The 24,157-nt window shown below is 43.1% G+C and overlaps 1 protein-coding gene across 1 annotated transcript in view; it reads left to right on the top strand.

The window, feature by feature from the left end:
• ERN1 (endoplasmic reticulum to nucleus signaling 1) overlaps positions 1–24,157 on the top strand; it is a 93,964-nt gene that overhangs the window by 15,471 nt on the left and 54,336 nt on the right. The window lies entirely within an intron of this gene.

Raw genomic sequence — 24,157 nt, 5'->3', positions numbered from 1 at the left:
CTCGCCCCAGCGGAGGCTCGGGCAGGGCGTAGCAGACGGCGCCGGGCGGGGAGCGAGCACCTCCGGGCCGGCCTGAGTGGCGGCCGCGGTCGGCCGGGCCGAGCCGCACGCCTCCCGAGGGGCCTCGCGGGCCAGCGCCGCTGTCACGGGCAGCGTCTCCTGGGGCCCCGTGCGCTCCCGCACAACTTTACGTCGCCCGGCGACACCTTAGGGCCTCTCGAAGGCCGCGGGCGCTTGGGAGGCCGCCTCACCTGCCGGACCCTTCCCACAGGTGGGCGCCGGCTCTGCCTGATGGTGGCCGCAGGGCAAGGATGGAAGGGGCTCTATAATCGAGGGGGAGGGAATGTCTTGCGTTTATAATGCTTGGTTGAACTTTTAAAAATGTGAGAACTTTGGGAAACGAATGCAGCTGGGAGCAGGTAAGCATTTTTTACCTGCGAGTTTGATGCTGCTTACCTGCCTTGCAGGTTTCTAAGTATTCAGAGGCAGGAGGCTTCCCTTTGTGCACCAGGACTTCGTTAAGCAAGTTAAAGTGTGGGATTTACACTCTCTTTTTAAGATCCCATGAAGGACAGCGGTGAAGCCGCTTCAAAACTTTAAATGAAAGCCTGTCTCCTCACGTGAAAGCACTGTGGAGCTGTCTGGAACGTCTTTTCGTCTTTTCCTGGAGAGAAGCGCCTGGATTACATTTATTTAACTATTTAAGGCCTTTACTTAGGCTGTGGATTTGGGCCCCGTAGCTGGGGAGGACATTTTGTGGACAGATTTGGCTTTTTTTCCTTCTAGTTAAAAAAAAAACAAAAACCCAAAACAAAACAAATCCTAAATTATGGGTTTAAAAAAAACAAAACAAAAACGCATTGTCCAGGATGTGGGTATGGTACATTGGTTCAGGTTCTTGTTTAATGACTTCCACTGCGTACCTTTTAATATGGTATATCGTGTACCAGCTGTCCAGGTGGAGAATTGACATGTGTGTACTTGAGTACCACAGTGTGAAGTCTTCGGAGATTATGCACTTTTGGTAAATAATAGTCTGTGCTCTTGGAGTAACACGAAATTGGAAATAGATGAAGTAAAATATAAGATCACCTTTTTCAAATTTGGGGATTTTTTTTGAGGAAAATTTGTACACACTTCACGATAGAACTTGTAAGTGGTTTGTGGGGTTTTTTTTTTTTTTTTAAGATTTTATTTGAGAGAGAGCGAGAACACAAGTGATGGGAGAAGGGGGCAGAGGGAGAGGGAGAAACAGACTCCCGGCTGAGCAGTGAGCCCCAGTGGGTTTTGATCCCAGGACCCTGGGATCATAACCTGAGCCCAACCGCTTAACAGACTGAGCCACCCAAGTGGCACAAGTTTTTCTTCTATTTAAAAAAGAAAATCCACTTTCACAACCAGGGTCACATTTTGAGCTTGAACACTTCACCTTGGATTGGTTAACTGTTGATCGACATCTGTTCATAAATAAGAGTATAAACAGAATGACCAAACAAATGATACGGAAATCGATCATTTCATATCAGGGCCTAAGCATATATGGTTTTCTTTGCCACATCTTTCCATTGGCTGTTCTTTCACAGGATTCTAGTATTTTAGTTACTGAGTAACTTAGAGCCAAAACTATTTAGTTGGGACTACAGTTTCAGTTTGTGTAAATATTTCTAAATTGTATTTAGAAATCCAAACTTCTCAAAGTTCATGGTAAAATATTCCAGAAAATATTCCAGACCCTTATCAAAAAGTTACATTTTAGTGTAACTGCTTTGTAAGTAAAATGTCAGAATTTCACTCCCAGAATTATCTACCAGTAAATATTTTGATCCCCAATCATAGAATTATTACTTTAAATTCTAAATGGAACCCATTGTTGAGTTTGCAGTTAAACTGGGCAGGCAGTAGCGATGTCCTGCAAAACATTGGGTATAAAATTGAACAAACCTGAGTTCAAACTGGGCACTTGCTAGTTCTGCTCTCAGCAAGTTATTTTACTTTTTAGGGAGTCTGTTTCCTGATATGTGAAGTGAGGATTACTAGCACATGTGAAGGCTTGCATATCATAGGTAATAAATGTAACCCCCCCCATGTTTTTTGCTGTCATTATTTTTTTTAATGTTATACTATGCCTCCACAAATAATATTTTTCAATGCTCTTTTTTTAAGTTTTAAATTTATTTTAAGTAATCTCTACACCCAGTGTGGAGCTTGCACTCATGACCCCAAGATCTAGAGTCACATGCTCCTCTGACTGAGCCAGCCAGGTGCCCCAGTGCTGTTTCTTTTTGATTGATGAAATAACTAGTGCATTGGAAGCAATACTGTGAGTTTCTTTCAAGAGTGTGTGTCTGATTGAGCCAGACATTGACTCATCCTAGGCTGAGACTCTAGGCTATCATATCCAAACTGCAATAACATCGGTGTTACTAACTTCAGGCTGTCTCTTGTTAATCCAAATTGTGCTTATTCAGTGAGTGTTTTCCCTCCTTCCTGGGCCTGGATCTTGCACCCAGTGTTGGTTTGTGTTACATCATCACTGTCCTGTAGTCCTCATTTAATGGTGTTTATGTGTCACTCCTGTCAAGTACCAAAGAGATCTGTAGCATGTGAGGCAAAATGCTTTCTTCAACTATAATATATACGATTTCTTTTATTCAGCTAGTGTTTTGGTTTTAGAAGAGAATAAACAATGTCACCGAGAACTGAGGACCGTGTGTGTACAAAAACACTCTGAGGATACCATCTGAGACATGAGTTCTTAACTAGAAATGTCCTTGTCTATCATTTGCTCTGATAGTTACCACCTGCACGAATGATCCCACTAGGTGATATCAAGTATTCATACTGAGGCCATGAGGAGAATGTTTCATTAAGCTCATATCAGGGCTGCTGATCATGAAATTGGACTGTGGTTGTTCACGTGTGTGTGTTTTGTTTCATTAACCTGCCTGCCCGTTAGTTTAGCTTCTCCAAGCACAAGAGAAAATGTGTATGAGAGTTCCTCTTGAGAGTGTTCAACAGACCATGTTCCTGAATGTAAAACCAGTGAGCTATGTAAAGGTCAGTTCTTGTCTGGACAGAATAGTGCCACCTGCATGGTCCTGGGGAAGAGAGTTCTTTGCCTGCTTCAGATTTTGATTCCATTTTTCAGGTTGAGGAATCTTTGGATAATGATTTCATTTTCACTGGAAACCTCTCTGGTTTGGGGATCCAAAGTAATCTTTAGGTTGAATATTGTCTATGTTTTATAATGATCAAATGTTCTCCCTAAAGAGATGATATAGGTGAGAAAAATGTAATGTATTATTTTAATGAATTCAGTTTTTATTATGCACAAATAACTAGGGGCCTGTAACCTAGCAATATGATTAGAGTGTGATGCTGGCTTAAAAAAATAGGGACAATGAATCATAGTTTGTGAATAATAAACATGCTGGTTGGCTGTATTTCCCAGGGATTGGGTTTTGTTTTGTTTTCCTATCTTTATCTTCACCTATATCCCCTGTTTGGCTTCAGACTTCCTTGCCTCAGAGCAACACATTCTTAGTGATATATAAGTGAGTGCAACAGACAAGATATGGACTAGAAAAAGTAGAACTTTTAAGAGTAATCATAAGCTCCCTGTTTGCATTCTTTTTTTTTTAATTTTAAGTTATTTTTAGTCTCTACATCATTTTTTTTTTAAATATAAGTCGTATGCCCAATGTGGGGCTTGAACTCACGACCCTGAGATTAAGAGTCACATGCTCCATTGACTGAGCCAGCCAGGCACCCCTCTACATCACTTCTGATTATCATATGATCTTTGTTCATGTACAAACACACAGCAAATACAGCAGCGTTAAAATATGTGTTCTATACTTACGTTTAGCTTCATAGAAGTTTTCTATAACTGTTAGAAAATTTCTGAGTATGTTATTAATTTGTCACTTTGACCAGCACCTTAGTAAACCATCATCCATGCCAAAAGCATTTGAGCCTTCTGTGCGCAGCCTGAGGTTGGAGGCTGGGGTCATAGTGACCAGGATTGATATGGTAATAAACCATGCTTTTGCCAAGTGGCCACTCTACTGGGGTCATATGGGTTGTTTCCAGTTTTCCTACTATTATAAGGAAAGGTGTATTTCCCTTTCTTCAAATCTTCTGTGTGTTTGGTGCTTTCTTTATGATAACATGGGAAGATTTTTAAAAATCCCTCAAAGTAATCGTATTTTTGTAGAAATGTTAAAAAGCATAGATAAGTCTAAATTAAAACAACAAATCTGTAATCCTACTATCCAAACATTCTCTCTCTTAACATTTTTAAGAGCTTTATTGACCTATAATTCACATATCCTATAGTTCACCCATTTAAATTGTATAATTCAGTGATTTTTAGTATATTCACAGAACTGTGCAAACATCACCACAGTCAATTTTGTAATATTTTCATCATCCCCAAAAGAAACTCAGTACCCATTAGCTGTCACTTCCCATTTCCCACTCACCTCCCAGGGGATCTGGGCAACAGGAATCTACTTTATCTATAGATTTGCCTTAGACATTTCACAGAAATAGAATCATACTGTGTATGGTCTTTCATAACTGGCTTCTTTCACTTAGCATAATGTTTTCAAGGTTCATCCCTGTTATATTGATGTTTTGTTCTTTTTTATTGCTGAATAATATTCTGTTATATGGATATACCACATTTTGTTTATCCATTCTTAAGTTGATGGACATTTGGGTTGTTTCCCCTTTTTGGCTATTATGAATAGTGCTGCTACGAACATTTGTGTACAGATTTTTGAATGGCCATGTATTTTCATTTTTCTTAGGTATATACCTAGGTGTGAGATTTCTGGGTCACATGGTAAATATGTTTGACCTTTTAAGGAACTGGCTAAACGATTTTCCTAAAGCACCTGTGCTAATTGACATTCCCACTTGCAATGTAGGAGGGTTCTAGCTTCTCCACATCCTCACCAACACTCAATAGTCTCTGTCTTTTTGACTGTAGTCAGCCTAGTGAGTATGAAGTTGGTAACTCGTTATGATTTTGATCTGCATTTCCCTCATGGCTGATCTAATGTCTTGATATATATCCTTCCAGACATTTTTTTCTGTGCACATATTTGTGTATGTATTTTTCTTCCCCAAACTGGAATATATCCTAGGTCTTTCTGTGTCAATAACTTTAATTCTACAACATTATTCTCATTGCCGCATACTACTTCTCTGAATGGATATAATTTTTTGTTTGTTTTGGTTTTTTTTTTTTTTTTGGATGTACCACAATTTGGCCATTCAGCCATTTAGATATTGAGGCTGTTTTAATTTTCATTACTATAAACGATATGATGGGGTGCCTGGGTGGCTCAGTCGTTACGGGTCTGACTTTGGCTCAGGTCATAATCTCAGGGTCCTAGGATCGAACCTTGCATCAGCTCCCAGCTCAGTGGAGTCTGCTTCTCCCTCTGCTCCTCCCCCTGCTCATTCTCTCTCTCTCTCTCTTTCTCAAATAAATAAAATCTTTTTTACAAACAAAAACAGCAATGTGATAAACCGTCTTGTTGCTAAGTGTATCTTAACTGCCTAATTATTTCCTAGGAATAAATTCTCATAACCAGAATTTGCTAATCTTATTTACTCTTGCCCTCTTCCCCAGCCTCCAGGCAATACTGGATGTTTTAAAAAGCACAAAACTAACCTTTAAGTTGGTTTTATAGCAACCATTTTAAAGTAACCTGTTTTCATTTAGTAGTGTGAATTTTAGGTTAAGTGAAAATGGAATGTTTCGATCTTGTTTATATTTTGAAGATGTAAATAACTGCAGCAATATCTTGACAACACCTTATGTACCTAAAAGCTGCTGAGAAATGTTTTATTCTGATTTGTTAAGTAACTTGTTTGCAGAGTCCTTTCATCTGCAGTGGTTTCAGATCAGCTTTCTAGCAGATGTGGCTCCCATCAACACCCTGAAATACCTCGGGACAATTCTGTGAGTTTGGTTTTGAGGGTAGCCGACCTTCTGCAGACAAGATTCTTTCTATAGTTTGTCATGAAGCCATTTAAATTTTTGCCTTAAGGCTGTTAATAAATCAAGAGTTGGTGCATTGACTGTCCTTTGTGGAGGCTGTGGTACTTAAAACCTATAACTTGTCCATATAGCTGTTTTTCCTGGAAAGAGTCACTTGACGATGGAGTAATGTCTTTGGTGATGTTTTGTCTTTTCCACAAACATACCTAAACTTACTCATCCAAAAGAATGTTGTGTCTTTCCAAATAATCACCCCTTCAGGGGTCAGGGTTCATGTCATATAAATCAGTTAACAGTTTTTTTTTTTTAACTTTTCAGTATTTCATCTAGGAATTTAACCCATTTAATAATTCAGGAACCCTAAAAAAAGCAAATATTTACTCTTAAGCCAATGATACTTACACAATGTAAAACCTTTCTCAATTCCTTCCGGTGTTTGCTAGAATATAACTTCTACATGGTTCACACTGAAATTTTGATCAAAACTGTTACTCAGCTTGATTGCATAATTTATTGAGGACACTTAGATTTGATTTTTGGTTGTTTTTAAAAACCAACTAAACACTTTCTATCACTTAGGGGATTCAAAAGCATATTCTTTGAAGGGGATTTTCAAAAAAACTCCAGAAATATTGTGAGCAGTGGGAGCATATACGAATAAATGGATAGCCTCCCAAGATAACTAGAGTCAGGGCAGAAGGAGTCTTGCTGATCTAGCCCAGTGAGTCTCAGGGTTTTCCCCACCCCAAATAAGTAATAGGACGATGCACATCCATCCATAACAGTGGGAGTGCATTAGAACCTTGGAGGGTGATATTTGGGGCACATGCCATGCCCTCCCCTCCCAAGTTGAACAATAGATGTTCTGCTGTGTTCCCCAGAGCAGACAGATGAGGAAGCTGAGGCCAGAGAGGACTGGTGACCTGTCCGAGGTCATGCTGCAGTGGCGGAACTGAAATATGAATCTAATCCTCCTGCTTCCCTTTGAAGAGCAGCTCGTACAGTGCTTATGTCCTGGTGGGTTTGTTAGAACCCGTCAGTTTACCCCCGTCACACCCTGAGCAGGCCACCGGCCATGTTGCGAGGAGAGATTGGCTCTAGAAAAGGACTGTGGAGAGAAGAAAGTAGACTTTCTTGGAAACTTCAGGAACATGAACAGATAACGCTCTTGTTCCTCCCACGAAAGTCATGGCCCCTTACCCTTTGTTCCAGCAGTAGAAAGATGCAGCTTTGAGGTGGAAGCACTGCCTTCACCTGAGACTCCCATTTTCAACTCTGGAGCCAAGTCCAGTGATCGTGGATAGAGCGGAGATTCAGAGGCCCTTAAAACCAGGTCATAGTTGAAGCTCATTTCTTTGCCTAGGTCTAATAATATCCAAGCAGGTGCATGTTTTTCAGTAAGATCTTGCCCAGAAATGTTTCTGAAATAGCAAAACTGAAAGTTCATGTCTTAGAAGCCTTTAACCAGAGGTGCAGCCAGTCTTTGGTACGGAATCCTGAAAAGCCAGAACCTCTAATCATCAGGCTGAACCTGGGATATTAACCTTTGCGGAGGCCCCTACCTCCCAAGCAGTTCCGACACCGGGAAGTGGGTCTCTGGTGACAGGAGAGAGCATGGCCTTGGCCCTTGGACCACAGTGGAGGGATGAAGGTTAGCTTAGGTGGGTCTCGGGAGAGTGAGGGAGAGAGGAGGCCACCAAGAAGGTTCCCTGGGGGGTGGGGGGAGGGCTGTCACTTCTCTTGCTCGTTTGCCCTAGAAGGAAGAGACCCTGTCTTGCTTACTGTGTTCTCTGTGGCATTTAGCATGGTGAGTTGGCCATACCCACGGGTAGTGAGCACTCAGCAGATAATGATTGAATATTCCTTTTTGAAGCTCTTTAAGACCAGTAAAACAAGGAGCTGTTTTATCATCAGGGATGTGAGTTGTGGATTTCTTAAGGGGGAGAAGGGGGGAGGAAGATGTTGCTGTATCCTTTAATGGGATCTCATCAATAATATTTCTACAGAGTGAGAGGGGTTTCCAGGATACTTGGTTAGGTGGGCATGAACCATAGTGTAGGGGACCCTCTTGATGGGCTCCTCACATCAGTAATGAGATTAGTTTTTCCATTGCCAAACGCTTCGAGATAAATGGTTTGTGATTATTCCGAGTCAGTTTCATTTTTCACTCAGCATGATGTTTCATTGTTAAAAAATGAACCTTGATCTAGGGTTGTCCTCTTATGTATTAAACATGATTTCCCTGGTTAGTAGACTAATTTATAATTATAATTCAAAACCACCCCTTTCTCCAGTGGGTTATTCCCCTCCTCCTATTTCAGATGAGGGAATAATTGTTTGTCTAGGCTGCAGAAGTGTTTGTCATGGAAACCAAATTTTTTCATACATTTTCTGAACAAATGGTGCTGTCAGAATCCCTAGATATTGTCATTGATCACAGTTGGGTCATAGGAGTTTGTTGACCAAACTGAATCAGATCTCTTTTCTCTTAAAGTAAACAGCCCGTCACTCCTGAAGGGCCTCTAGGAGTGAGAGAAACACCTGTCTAGAGGGCCACAGCTGCAAATAGGAATTTGTTACTTGAGGCAGTGTCTTTCAGCCCTGGCTGAATTAGTCACCTAGAGTCACCTGGGGAGCTCTTTAAAAACCCTCTGTTGAGGCACCACCCAAGGTGACTGAAATCAGAATTTCTAGGAATGGAACCCAGCTCCATTTATTTAAAAAAAATTTTTTTTTTCCCCAAGCCCCAGATGATTCTAATGTGCTGTCAGGTCATTCCTGTACCTTAGTCACGGACAGAACAAATGCGTCTCCCTGTGCCCAGTCACATCACACAGAGCTAGACCACACTGGAGACAGGTTTGGCTCATTTTGTAGAGAAATTGGGATTGATACATTCTGCTAGTTAGTGGCAGAACTAGTAATGGACCAGTTAGCATTGTGCTTTTTCTAATATATTGTAGTGCCCAACTTTTAAAGAACAAGGAATTCCAGACAGTGAGTACTAACTACTGAAATTGCTTTTTAAGAAATCAGCTTTAGGGGCGCCTGGGTAGCACAGCGGTTAAGCGTCTGCCTTCGGCTCAGGGCGTGATCCCGGCGTTGTGGGATCCCCACATCAGGCTCCTCTGCTATGAGCCTGCTTCTTCCTCTCCCACTCTCCCTGCTTGTGTTCCCTCTCTCACTGGCTGTCTCTATCTCTGTCAAATAAATAAATAAATCTTTAAAAAAAAAAAAAGAAATCAGCTTTAGCTTATAAACTGGCTTTGTGTTTTTTTTTTTTAAGATTTTATTTATTCATGAGAGAGAGAGCACAAGCAGAGGGAGAGGCAGAGGCAGAGGGAGAAGCCGACTCCCTGTGGAGCTGGGAGCCTGACACAGGGCTCGATCCCAGGACCCTGGGATCATGACCTGAGCTGAAGGCAGACACTTCACCAGCTGAGCCACCCAGAAGCCCCCCTTCTCTGAGTTAAAAGAGCCTGCTGGAGGCATAGTGAAGCAGCTAAGGGGAGTGGGTGTGGAAGAAATGTGTGAAAGGAGTAGGTTCGATAAAGTACAAGAATGAAGCATATAAACAAAAAGGAACTTTCTTATCAGGGTGAGAATGTGGGTTGGAAGTCAATTATGGAAGGGTACGGTTTGTGATGCTTGCCTTCCCCTTCTCCTGGGAGGACTGAATATCCGGATTATTCATCAGCCCCCAGGGATTTTGCAGCAGGTGCACAGTTGAAGGGCCTGACTGTAGAACGCACTGGGGAGCTGGCCAGCCCCTTGTCTCAGCAACTGGACTAGCCTTGGTTGTTACCCTAGGAATCCAAATGGGTGGTTTAGAAACAAGGGGAACTCGCTTCTAAGTGTTACATTGACTAGACTTGACCAAATCTAAAGCCCTGCTGGAACGATGGTGACAGATGTCAGTAGGCTCACTCTTTGATGACAGCCTCTGCATGGGACTGGGCATCTGACTTGACAGAGTTGGATAAACTTCAGGACAGGCGCCATGTTTCCTGACCAAACTTCATGCTGAAAGCAAATCCCAGTTCTGTACTCCTCAAGTAAACAGGTGGTTTGTCATTTTAGCTGCTCTGAAATGTAATTTATAGGCACAGTCTTCTGTTTTCATGTATGTTTGACCCCTACAATACACATGTATTTTTTCAGTGAGCGGGAGGTGGGAGGTGAGGGGTTGGGTGCTAGCCAGCTAGGAGACTTTGGACAAATGAGTTATTTCCTCTCTGTTTCCTCATCCATAAATAAGGCATGAAACCAGAAAATCTAGGCCGGCCTATTCCTAAAAGTCTTCCCAAATTAGGAACACCATTTAGGTTAAAATGACTAGTTCCCCGGCCACACACACACTGTACAGCTTTACATCCAGTCTTACCTGGGTGGTCGAGTATGGGAAGGCTGCTCTGGGCCTCCCAGCTTCCCTACCACCCGAATGTGGTGGACTCCATCTGTTCGTTCGTTCATTCATTCATTCATTCATTCATTCATTCACTCACCCTTTTTATTGGGTATATATTATATACCAAGCACTGTTTGAGGTGCTTGGGGCGCATTAATGAACACAACAAAGACATGTGTCCTCATGAAAACTTCTACTTGGTGGAGAGAGTCAAGCCACAATAGCATGGTAAATACATAAACGTATTTGTGAGAAAGTGATACAGTTCTATGGAAAGAAAGAAAACTTACAGCAGAGCAAGGGAGATGAGGGCCTGGGAGTTGCCACAACAGCGAGCAGTGATTTCATCCGGTGTCGCTCACCTGTCCTGTAAGGCGCAGCCAAAGCATCGGGCCTTCCCTGACCACTGTCCTCTCCTAGACGAGAGCCCTTCCCCTACTCTGAGTGACATCACAGCACACAGTGTTGGGGTTAATATATGGGTTTGTACTCTAGTTTGTTTCTCATCTCCTGAAGGACTAGTATTGACAACTCATGTATGTTTGAAAATACTGGGCAAATATGAGGTATTGAGTGTAACTGTTGCCAATTTTTAATGACAGCATAACAAGAGAAAGTTTAAAATTCTATCAAGGAAATTTCAGAATCCCCCACTATTCAGGGAACAGAGCCAGCAATTCTTTGATTTTTGTGAGGGCTCTGCTCCCAAATATACATGTGGTGTGTATATATTTTTTTACAAACAAAATTAAATTGGTTTTTTTTTTCCATTGTAGAAGTATCTATAAGCTCTCCAGATAAATTCAAATACTGCAAGAAAGATGTAAAGCCAGGTTCGGGGAATCTCTGACTTCAAAGGCACCACCTCTTTGAACAATCCAGTGACCTTATCCTATAGTTGTTAGGGTTCATTTTCCACTTGCTGTGGTCTGGTTTTGCAAAGCAGAAAACGGTTTCCTTTACGCATAGAGATTAAGAACAAGTTTATCTGTAGTTCTGGCACTCAGCTGACTGGGAACCAAACCACAGTTGCTTCAAAAACCAATCCCAAGTCCTCTTGATCTGTTAGTTCAGTACTTGGAAATCTTCAGAGCTTTTGGTGCCTGGGTAAAGTTCAGTCACTTATCTGATTTGCGGTTTGGAGAAGACCGAGATCTCCCTCTTAGTTTAGGAGGTGGTTGGTTTTAGTATCTAGAGCAAGAATGCACATGGGAGTCACCCACTTCCTCCTACATAACATTAGTTGATTTCTATGGTATTTCTTTTCCCCACCCTGAACCTTAAGTGAATCAGATTATTACTAATTTCCAACGTTGAAATATTTCATGATAAGCAGAGACTGTGGGATGTTGAAAGACCAGGATTGGGAGTGACTCTGCTTAAAGGCATCAAGACTTTTAAACTCTCTCAAAACCTTATGCGGGTTTTGGGCATGTTTTGATTGGTTGGGGCTAGAAGAATCTGCAGCAAAACCGGAGGGCGGAGGAGGGCCTGATAAACCATGGATCATCACATTTCTGAGCTAACACGCAAATTCAACCCATTTGTCTTACTTTGTAGAATCAGAAACTGATACCCAGAGATTCAGGGACTTGCCCAGAGCCCAAATCCCAACTCATACCCCCATGCCCCATCTCCTTTCCTTTCAGCTTCGTTTACCCAGAAGCGTGTGTTGAGCATGGGCCAGGCTAATGGGGATATCCTCAGGTATCCTCAGGGTTTTTTACCTTGGAGTTTTGAAAGCCTGATTAATGGGCTTTGGAGTTAGAACGCAGGCCAGGCCACAGGGTGAGAAGAAGGCCTGAGCAGAGAAATATGGGTTCAGAGCCTTAGGGAATTGCTTCAGGCATGGATGTGGAACACCATCTTTTCCCTTGCATTGTACTACTACTCTGCCAGACAGTAAACTCCTTGAAGGAGGAGTTTTATAGGCCTTGGACCTCCAGTACCTTATATAGGACAGGCCCCCTCTTCCTGTATATCTGTAGGATAAAAGAGAGTCCAGCCTGGGGGTGGGGTTGAAATGAGTGAACCAGCAAGGAAATTGGGCATGGAAGAGTCAGCCAACAGGAAGAAGTGTGAAATAGGGAGTGCCTGGAAGAGATTGATAAATACTTCATACCCTTGCCAACCTTCTTGAGTAATGTGGGACTGTGATCTGGTGACTTACCTCATTTTGTAAGGTTAGTACCCCCGAGATTTCTGCCTGCAGGACAAGAATGTTCCTGGCACTGACAGCAGGTACTGGGGAGATGGAGCACCCCAGAAGTTTAAAAAGAGAACTTCAGAGGGAGCTTTCTGATTCCACTTGTGGTGGCTGGACAGAGAGGTCCCTCAGGTGAGGGGTCTTGGAAAGCAAGAGCCCTTGTACTGGGATTTGTTCTGCAGCCGTATTTCACCACAACAGTGAGTTACTAAACCTGCCCATAAAGTTTTGGTGTGTAATGCTCATACTGAGCTGTAAACCAGCTAAGAAACATTAGTCTGACATTAGTGTAAATTAAAACACCAGAGAAGACTCACCTGGGGTGTGAACACAGATTGTCTGCGTTTGGTATATCAAATATTTCGCCTTAAGGGAGGGTTGTTTTCCCTTCTACATGTGCTTTACACCAATCAGAATAGTACACTTTCCTGTTCATTCTGTAAGCTGCAGGGGTAACAAACAAGCATGTGAAGAAGGTTCTGATTTTGTGGCCCACTCTGTGTGAATGCACACTTGGGCTTCTGTCTGCGTCCCCAGCCCTTCGTTGGCCCATTCCCCCCTCTGCTTTCTCCAGCAGCATGGGACAACAGGTCTTCAAACACAGTAAATTATCTTTAGTCTCAGGACCTTTGCATAGGCTGTTCCCTCTGCCCAGGCAATTCTTCCCTTCCTTCCCTCTCTTCCCATAGATCTTAATTCAAATGTCACCCCTTCAGGAAAACCTTTGGTACTGTGATCCTGTGCACTCCCATCATGTGACCAGAGCAGCTTCTCCTAGGCTCTCGTGGTTCCCCGTATGCCCTTTTCACAGCACTCACTGCAGTTTGTCATTGTTTGTGTGATTGTTTGACTACTGTGGTCCCTTATTAGACTATAAACTCCACCAGGGCAGGAAAAGATCTGTTAATGATTAGATCCTATTGCCTTACGTAGTTCTCGATTAGTTGTCATAATAATAACTGGCACTCACACGGTGCTTACTATATACTAGGCACTGTTCTAAGAACTTTACATATACTGACTCATTTAAACCTTCCAATAGCCCTTTGAAGTAGATATTATTACCGTCCCCATTTCCAGGCGAGAAAACCGAGGCACAGAGAGCTGNTATATACTGACTCATTTAAACCTTCCAATAGCCCTTTGAAGTAGATATTATTACCGTCCCCATTTCCAGGCGAGAAAACCGAGGCACAGAGAGCTGCCTGGGGTTGGTCTGGCTGCAGAGTCTGCCCTTCTAGCAGCCACACTGCCAGGCACTACATGGAAGTTGAATTATCAAGCATCATCAGAGAACAGCGGTGGGGGGGGGTACTACATGAGTGAGTTTCCAGATAATTCAGATACAGTCTCTGAACTTGAAATGTACCGTTTGGTGAAAATCTCTTCAGCAGTTATATTCTCCTTCCTGCTTAAACACCACCAACCAAACCTATTTTACCTTTTCTTATTCAGATTGTCAGCACCAGCTCCTGTCTACTTGCTGTTGACCCATGAGGGTAAATAGGGAGCAGTTGAGCTTTGAGACAGAGTAGATAATCAGGTTTTGGAGTGTGTTTACTTTCTGATGGTATCTTTGGCTACCACCAATTTCTTTAATAAAATGATCTTCCCTAGTATTTACATAACTCTTGTCTTTGACATTCTTGACATTTATTTTGCATTCTTAGCATTAAAGAGATGTTGCTCTTCCTCAGTTTTCAAAAGAAAAAACAGATTTGGGAGCTTTGCCACCTTGCCCCATGATGCAGATGCCCTCATAAGCCACTTTTCTGACCCAGAGAAATCGGCAGTAAGATTGGATGACCTCCAGACGAGGCAGAAGCCTGACCAGCGTGGTGACTTTAGGAAGAGAAGCCCCTGGGAAAACGGAGGCTTTTGGTAGCAGAGTGGCTCCCTCCTCCCATCCCTGCTCCGGATGGTCATCGTTCCTTTTTCAGGAGGGAGTTGTGGCCTCCTTGGTGTCTGGAAGGGCTTCTCCCTTGAGGTACCAAGGCTTGGTACCTCCCCGTCGGTAGTGCTCTGCTGCTTCTGTTCTCTGCCCACCACTCAGTAAGCTGGAGAAAGCAGCCTTGTTCCATTCAGGCCAGTCCTCTTGCTTCACTCAGGTTTTTCAGCTCTCGGTAGACTTGGTTGGGCCAACATGGTCTTCCAAGCAGTCTCTTTTGCTTTCCTAGCCCTGTCCACATTTGTGAGAATTGCATGGGGTTGTGTACATTTGCCACTCAGAGGAGCCTAGAACATAGAAACCTGGGCTGAAATTATGGAAATCTGATGGCATCAGATTTTTTTTTTTCACACGAAAAAGTCAGTATTTCAGATCTGCGTTTCCTTCCCTTTTTTGTGAGCCTCTTATGCCTGCTAAGTACAGCAGTCACTGCTTACTACATGAGGCTCGTCAGTGTATGTTTGGTCGTGAAAATGGTTCTCGCTGTTCAAAGGAGTTGTCCTGTGCTCATCAGTATGTGCGTTTCCTTGGCACTGGCATTAAAAGAGTGACTCGCTTCATCAAAGGATTTGGCGGTGACTACTGTATGATCATCGTCATCATCGCCATCAAAGGGCATTTTTTTTTTTAAACAATTGGAACTGGGCTGGATAAATCGTATTGCAGGAATTTTTTTATGGTGGCCAAGGCTGTGACCTTCAACTTTTTCTGGTCTTATTCCCACCCACTTAGATCTACAGTGGGATCGCAGGAATTTTTATCCAGAACATTTTTTAAAGACCCCACCCTGTATAATTTGCAATGCCTTTTGGTATATCGGGTGTCTATGTAGAATCCACAAATTACGTTTTGGTCTCATCCAAAAGCTCCTGCCCCCATATCAGAGCAGGATACTTGCTGATCTTCATCTGCCCCAGCAAAATTCAAAGGGGAGCTCCAGGCCTGAAGTAATTTAGGCTTATGGTTGTCAGAGAACCATGATTTAAAGTAGTGAAATTATAGTGTGGTATAGTGAGCAAAGGACCAGACGGAGAGGCGGAGACCTTGGTTCCAGTCCTAGGTCTACAGTTAACTGTCTCTGGTGCCTTGGGCAAGTCACTCCACCTCTCTGGGCCTTAACTTCCTCTCTTTTTCATCTCTAAAATGGCCTATCCCAGAAGCCATAAATAGTCCCTGCTGTTTGATCTGTGTTGTATGGAGCCATATGGGCTTCAGTGACTCTCCAGCTAATCGGACAGAAGAATGGGGTGGGGTGCACTGGGCCAGTAGGGAAATAGATAATCCTCAAATGTACTTGAAACAGTGGGGATTCTGTCTAGGGGAGGACAGACTGGCCAGAGATCTATCTCAACTAGAGGCACATTTCATGGTGTTTAATTCCTATTATAAAGCTTGGCAACATCTGGCAAGCTTAGGTGGCAATCAGGTCATAAGTACAGTTGTTTGTAGATCTTTTTATTTCTCTAGAGCATTTATCCACTTTCTACTTGACCCCAACTGTTCCCCTTCCCTCAGAAGAAATCTCTAGGCAGTGTAAAGAGTAAAATTGACAGTTTGAAATTAGTTGCAGTTATTAGGACTGAAAAATTTGGTATCTAATGGAGTCCATCCCCCACCCCCACCCTTGGAGTTTTCGTAGACCTCCTCATGATATGTTTAACTGCAGATGAGTAAGCAAACTCACGTAGATGAAATCAGGCTTTCTGTGAGGCTGGTAGTCCCCCTAGTGCATTGATGGTTGAAGTCAGACGTTTCTTAGTTTAGTGTGTTTACCTTGCTGCTCCATTAAGGTAAGTGAGCCTCACAGGGCACTCAGTTTTTACAAGATCCAAACTGCTGCTGTTTCCCTTTAGTGCAGGCAACAAAATAATAGTGGTGATACCTGCATTCTGAATCTCAGCCACTAAAAGATTGTGAAACCTTAGGTTTTAGTTTTCATGTCCATAAAATGCTTCGGGGGCCTTGGGGATTTGATCGCACCCGAACAATAAGAGCTTGTTCCCTCGGCCATGGTGTGCTACAGGGTTTCCCGTAGCACCTTTCATGCCCAAGCGTATTTCCCCCTCCCATGGTGTCAATATAAGCTGACGGCAGAGGGACCATGAAGACAAACAGAACTGCCAGCTGCTTGAACTCAGGCACTTAGCCTGGGGCTCCAGAACCAGTTTGGGGGAAATATATTCACCTGTTGTGAAAGTAACCTATCTTCAGGCTCAGGAATAAGCGGACTTATGAGGAACCTTTTATGAGAACCATTAGAAGAGTAGCCTAAACTGAAGAATGTAACTGTCTTGAGTGGTGGTTAATTACACCACACACAAGAATTGCCACAAATGCTGGTTTAAGTCTCTTAGTTGCTTAGTTTGGAAACCACACAGGGCTGTTCAGTTAGGCCTTGCCCTTTTCTGCATCCCTACCAGACACTTGACTCCTATCCAAAGCAAATGTCATGGTTACCTTTATTGACTTAATATCAGGAAACGTAACAGCCGATAGTCTGGTTAGAAGGAACCATATAGTTGATGGATTACTGCTGACCTACCTGCAGGTATACAAAGTACAATAGAGTTAAGAATGATTTTGTTAGGAGGGGCGCCTGGGTGGCACAGCGGTTAAGCGTCTGCCTTCGGCTCAGGGCATGATCCCGGCGTTATGGGATCGAGCCCCACATCAGGCTCCTCCGCTATGAGCCTGCTTCTTCCTCTCCCACTCCCCCTGCTTGTGTTCCCTCTCTCTGGCTGTCTTTCTCTCTGTCAAATAAATAAAATCTTTAAAAAAAAAAAAAAGAATGATTTTGTAGGAGACTGAGATCACTAAAACAGACACAATTAAATCGGAGAGTCTCTTAATACCACTAATGTCTTAATTCTGTTCTTAATCTTTATCCCAAGTTAGCAAGGATAGTCTCCAGACAGGAGACTCAACACAGTGAGTTTTGTGCTCTTTGTACCCTTGGCTATATAGAAGTCTCCATGTGGGGAATGAGTAATTTACTGTTAGGTCGGACATGTGAATGAGATGGGGGTTGAGGAGCAGAGTATGATTAGAATAAAAGTCTTTGTCTCTCTAATCAGGCTTTTACATAGATACCTTCACAGGTAGGCCTTTGGGTTCTGCTAGTTTAGCCCCCTCTTCCTGATTAGTAAGAGGCTTAAACTCATGTAGATTTTTGTTGGTTTGGTTTTTTTTGTTTGTTTGTTTGGTTTTTTTTTGGTCAACTAGAGATCTTTATGTACTGGGTGTGTGCTAACATTTACTGGGCACTGATTTCAGTCGTCTGCTGCTTTGGTGAATTCTTGATAGTTTTTTGGCCATCATCTGCATGGTCTTCTACAATGTGACCAGTGGCGTTAGAATAACAGTACTCTATTGGGTACTTTTATAAAGCAACCAGAATTGCAAATACCCAGGCTTTGTTGAAGTTTATAGTCTGAAGTAGATGATATTGCTGCAAACAGAATTAGAGATACAGAGGCCCTTTTCTTGAATATTCTTCAGTGCCTGCCAGGGGACCGTATTACAGAATACTATTTTAAGGTATTTTGTGCTGAATTGACCTATTATGCACAGGTTGACACGTGTGTGTGTGTGTGTGTGTGTGTGTTTGTGTGTGTGTGTATGCNTGTGTGTGTGTGTGTGTGTGTGTGTGTGTGTGTATGCACATATAAAGTCCTGTGGGGTGATATCCTATTATGGCATGCCAGAAAGTGTTTTTTTTGATCTCTCTTAAAATCAGCTCATCCCTCCTGTAGCTTTCAGCTAATTATGGCCAGAAGAATAATCCAGTCTGTTAGCCGTCACTCCTCCCCTCTGCCTTCTTATCCATCAGACACCACATCCACACATGCAGTCTCTCTCCCCTCCTTTGGCATTGTACATCCCCCACAGAGAATGCCCTTCTCACCTCTGAGCATTATTGCTAAGATTAATAATTATAAGCTCTGACTCCTTAGCACATTCTAATCCATTTGAAATCCATTATTCCGCATTTGGTGACATGCAGCTTTAACTGTTCTCAAGACTGCATGTATCCTTAAGTAGTAAGACAAAACACCGTGGAAATCTGTCTTATCTAATCCTTCCCTCACTTGGGGACTTGTTTTACATCTTGCCTATAAAACCGCAATATGTATATATTAACCAACCAAAATGAACTTGTAAGTCACTTTACCTCTGTTTCCAGCACCCAGTGGGTTTGAGTCCAGGCAAGGAGCCACTGCACTGCATAAGGCAGACTGGTTGTTGATGGCAGGTTGTAGGTTCCAGGAATTTAGGTACATGCTATCTTGTGTAATGATATTTTATTGGAAGCATGCCAGTATCCTTGCTGGAGTAACACAAGTATTATACTTTTAGTTTGGAGGAATGGTTTTCTTAGCTTAAAGAAACCAAAGTTTGGATTATGCAATGTAAGAGTAATCCAATGAACACTGAGGAAAAATTAGTTAAAAAAAAAAAANAAAAAAAAAAAAAAACAAACAATAACAAAACAGAAAAATAGCCTCTGAACATATCCTGGAAAAAAAGTCGTGCTGTTATTAGCCAGATTATTGTATTCTAATATCATTATGAAGACTGTGCTCTGGTGGAGAGCAGGTAGGAAGTAGGGAAGTTTCAGAGAAAAGATTGTAACTATTTTTACTGTTTCTGCTTATCTGACTAAGCTAGTGCTACAGTGTTGCCATATAGATTTAGCTTTTGGGGATGTACAGTTGGGTTCGACTTGCTTGATTTGCACGCCACCCAAGAAGTATGTGGCTCTCTTGTTCACAGGGCTGGGTTTCCTGGATGTGTGTGTACACCTCTTTTGTGGGGCGGGTCCTCACCAGTGTTGTAAACAGAACCAGCACTACGACACTTCTCAAGCATAGATCCCTGGAAAGCTGTATGAGACACACGTGTGCGTGGCACCACTTCTTCCCACTGACTTCAAGATGAAAAGTCTGTGCTCTTTTTATTAACTTGTTTCTGACCCTTGTTATTAAGTTGTCATTCTGTGTGTGGACTGTTTCTTGAAATGTGTGTCTGAAACTTTAAGCACTGAATTTCTTTGGAAAATGCAGCATTTCTGAAAACCCTAGTAGGGACCACTGGGTTCTCCCATGCTCCGAATCTTGGAGGAGCTTGCGGTGTGCTTCCTTGCTGTTCTTCCTCGGGGGGCAGAGGGTGAGTAGAAATGAGCAGTCCCCTCAGTGGTAGATGTGGCACCTGAAACAAGCCCTGGGCTTTGCTGGTTGTTTTCCGGGTACCAGTGAGCTGCCTCCTTGCCTGACCAGCCCCAAGTATCCGTTCAAAAACGGGTGGTTTTTTGGGAGACATGGATTCATTTTTGTTTTGAAGCTGCTTCAACACATCCCAACCTCTTGTGTTTGATTCTCTTTACTGAAGACATTTTTTCTCTCTCTCTCTCTCTCTCTCTCTCTCTCTCTGTCTGTCTTTTTTAAGATTTTATTTATTTGAGAGAGAGAGTGTACGTGGGCACACAAGTCGGGGGTGTGGGGGGTAGAGGCAGAGGGAGAAGCAGACTCACTGCTGAACAGGGAGCCCAACTCGGGGCTCAATCCCAGGACCCTGGGATCATGACCTGAGCCGAAGGCAGATGCTCAACCGACTGAGCCACCCAGGCACCCCTGAAGACATTTTCTAAACACAGTTATTTCAGAACTCGTTTTAGGAAGATTTTTTTTCTTACCTGAAATATAAGGAGTTGAGTTAATTAATGCAAGAACAACTAACAAGTAGCTGAGTTTAGAATATTAGAATGAAATTCTGATTTTAATCCTCTCTATATAAGCTGTTGGTAGTTGCTTCCACGTCTTGGTAGTAAAGGCAAAGTGAGTGGTGCATTTTATGAAATGGTGTAGATGCTGGGCTTTGCTTTACCATCGGAGCCTTGAACATGAGGATGCGGTCCCAGTACTGCCCTTGTTTTCACGGGAGGAAGGCTCTTGGTGAAGTCCTGGCCAAGTAAGGCTGCAGTGAGGGGTGTTCTAACACCACTGAATGAACCTCCGTGAAATAAGTTGGTGGTACTAGGAACCCTTTGCCCAGCATCATCTGCCCTGAACGGCCAGGCTCCATTCCTAGTCCTCAGGCCGGGTATTTCCAGCATTGTTGTCTCAGGGTCACCTCCTGGGAGAGCGCGTGCGCGGTCAGACTTCCCCGAGGACCAGCTGGCTGATGGACGTTTAGTGGTAGGTTACACTAGCTTACCCGCCACGGGCGTTCTCCCCCTCCACAACGTCATCGTGATTACTTCTTGGAAGTTGCCATCAAAGCCAGGAGTACATATCCCACTCGTTGGAAAAATGAGTCCGATTCCAGGTAGTCAGCTTGAAGCGGATCCACAGAATCAGCATTTCATTTCCATTTTCAGGCTCTCTGGAAATGAGCGTGTGTTAGCTGTAGGGCCTCTGGCCGTTTCATCCGTCGTAGAGAGGAGGGGGCCCCGGCGGTAAAACGGCTGGGTGAGGTAACGCACGGTCAGTACCGTGCAGCAGTGGTTTTAGATGTGCAGCGGCAGATGCTCCTCAGCCGTGCTCGGTATCCCAAACGGCATCTAGAAGCTTATTTAATTCACCTTGGTAACAGCGACTGTATCTGAAGGCAGGCATTTCCACGCTTTCAGAAATGCTGGGGGAGAAAAGCCAGAAATGTTGTCATGTTCATTTGCCGTGTGAGAGAATAACACTGTTCAGAGAGGCTCCCCGGACGTTCTAATTGGAAACCATCAGCAGCCTCTGAAGAAGAGAGAAGCCTGTTGTGACAGGGTTTGTGACGTCAGTGTGGACACTGTGATTAACCGTCAGTGCTAATTTCAACTTCTAGCCAAACCTGGTATTTTTGAGATGTTCAGAAGACTGTGTTAGTTATGTGATTAGTGTTTTATTTCGATTCACCAACCAACCATAGACAATTGCTCTTCCTGTGGTTTCCAAGATGCTCAGACAGGGCAGGTGGCTTTCGTTTCCACACTAGTAATGAGGCGGCACTGATATGTTTTAGTAAATATTGACCCATTTTAATATTAATACTGTGATAAGATATATTTGGGGGCATTCAGTTCATTAGAATTGTACTGTAGGCTTTAATTACAATGACAAAACTCATCTATTCCTGGATACACACCGTCTTACCGAGGGACCTCTTTGTTTCTAAACTTTTGTTTCTGTTTGGTGGATATTAATGATATCCAAGGTGGTTGAGTTGTCTGATAATCCTAATATGGAAAGTGCTTCCTCTGGAACTTATGAGCTTGCTGAAGCTCCTTTAAATTTGAGCTTCTCTCCCACCTGCTAACCTGTCCATATCCTGTTTTATGAAAAATTCATTGCTGATTACACAATCATATAGAAAATTTAGAAAATACAGGAGAAAAAAACTTTCTATAATTTTGCAATATTTCCTTCATCTTTATATATATGCATATATAAATAAAATTTTGTATTTTATATGCATATATATAAATAAAATTTTAATAGGTGTGTGTGTGTTTTAGGACGGTTTTGGGTTGCAAGGGACGGAAATCTAGTTCCAAGAAATGTAAGCAAAGGGGGAATTTCTTATAATGCTCTCTGAGCCCAAGGACAGGAAGTTAGCCTGAGGAAGAGTAGAAGCCAGGGCACTCTCTCCATCTGTCAGCTGTGTTTCTTCTCAGGCTTCTTTCTCCATTTCAGTCTTTGTCTCTCTTCCATCCAGCAAACATTCACAGAAATCTCCCTAGTTCAATTTCTTACCAGTTCAGCAACCGCGAGAGTTAAACACAATTCTCGTGTCATCCCAAGACCCATTATACAAAATGCCTGTTCCTGGGGGACTGTTTGACAGGTGGAAGGGGGGGGTCTTTCTACCTCTTGGTCCCAGGTGTGCATACATTCTTCCCTTTTTATTTATTCAGTCTCTAGACTGCCCCCACCTGACGTGATCCCACTGTCCCACATCAGCTGCAGAGCCATTCCACCTTCTCTCAGTGGGAGATAGCCTTCAGTCTCTCTGAGCTCCAGCCCTCAGTAGTCTTGTCCTCGGGCCAGTTCTGCAGACCCATGTGTTCTGGGCAACGTGCGTTTCTCCTGTTCAGGTGTGAGCGGGTTCAGATGAAGCTTGTCACCATCTATATCCTGTAGGCTAAAATAATTTCATCCCCAAAACATTGGGTATGCAGGACCTCTGGATTCCCTGCTAGGGCAGGCATCGCTCTTGTGGAGGCTTCTGTTTTCCCTGCCAGGTAAAAAGCAGACTCTTCTTCCTCAGACTTGAGGCTTTACACTGAGAGTAGACTCAGCAGGCAGTAAGGAAGCTTGCTCTTGGTTCTCCCATTCCAGGTGAGTAGGCCCTGGCTCTGGGCAAAGGAAAGGGTGGAACCTCTTCGCCTCTAGGCCGGGAGCAGGCAAGGGAGGAGAGAGTGAGGTTCTAGCAGCTGCTTCGCCCCCTCCGCCAGTGGGTCTCCACAGTGGAGAAGGAGTGCAGGGACCAGGTGTTTGTCCTGTCGTCTTGGGCTGCTTTGGAGAGAGCCATCGGGCTTTCCTTCTTAAGGGATTAACTAGGTGCCATCCTGGTTCTTACCAAGAGTGGGCAGGTATTTTGGGGTCAGGCTGCCCTGCACAAGTAAACCCCCAGTCTTGTTGTTTAGTGCTAAAAGCCGGCCATACTCCTGTATTTTAAAAGTTTTATGCCAAAATCCAAACTCTCACAGTATAAGCAAGTTGTGTTGGCCCATTTTTAATTTAAGACCCACAGGAACCAGATAATTTGTGGGACAGTATGGTGACAGAGAAAATCTTACTCCAAGCTGGCATTGCTGAATGGGCCCAGACCTCAAAGGGGTGTTGTCTCAGGACATTTTACCAGCCATCACCTGCACACGCCTGCATTGCACATGCATACCTGCATGTGCACACACAGCTGCTTGCATGGAAACCGTGTACATGAGGGTACAGTTCTTAGCAAAGCTAGAGGATAAACAGACCAAAAAAATCTGCCCAGTATAATCATCATCAAGTGTACATTAAATTTTGGATTCTGTATTTTTCACATAAAGACCAATAGAAGCATTTTTCTACATTGCTGTAAATTTTCCGAAGTGCTATTTTAATGATTACATAATATTCCATTGAGTGTATGTGTCATAATTTATTTCAGTCATTAGATATTATTGGAAATTCAGATCTTTCCAGTTTTTGTGTTTGTAAATGGATACAATGAGCATCATTGTGCACATAGCTTTTTCCTTATCTGGAACTATTTCTTTAGGATAGAGAAGTGGAATTATAGGATCAAAAATCTGAGCATTTTTATGGTTTCCAGAAAGATTGCACCAACTTATAATTTTCATTGCCACCCACAACGGATGAGAGAGTAAATTTCACCACCTTTGGCTATTTTCGGTAAAGAGAGTATGTGTTTTAACTCATTAAGCATAATAGGGACATTTTTATTTAAATTATATTTTGAGGGGCGCCTGGGTGGCACAGCGGTTAAGCGTCTGCCTTCGGCTCAGGGCATGATCCCGGCGTTATGGGATCGAGCCCCACATCAGACTCTTCCGCTATGAGCCTGCTTCTTCCTCTCCCATTCGCCCTG

This window comes from Ailuropoda melanoleuca, chromosome 13, assembly GCF_002007445.2.
Source record: "Ailuropoda melanoleuca isolate Jingjing chromosome 13, ASM200744v2, whole genome shotgun sequence".
Lineage (NCBI taxonomy): Eukaryota > Metazoa > Chordata > Mammalia > Carnivora > Ursidae > Ailuropoda > Ailuropoda melanoleuca.
This window is presented reverse-complemented; position numbering and strand designations above follow the sequence as displayed.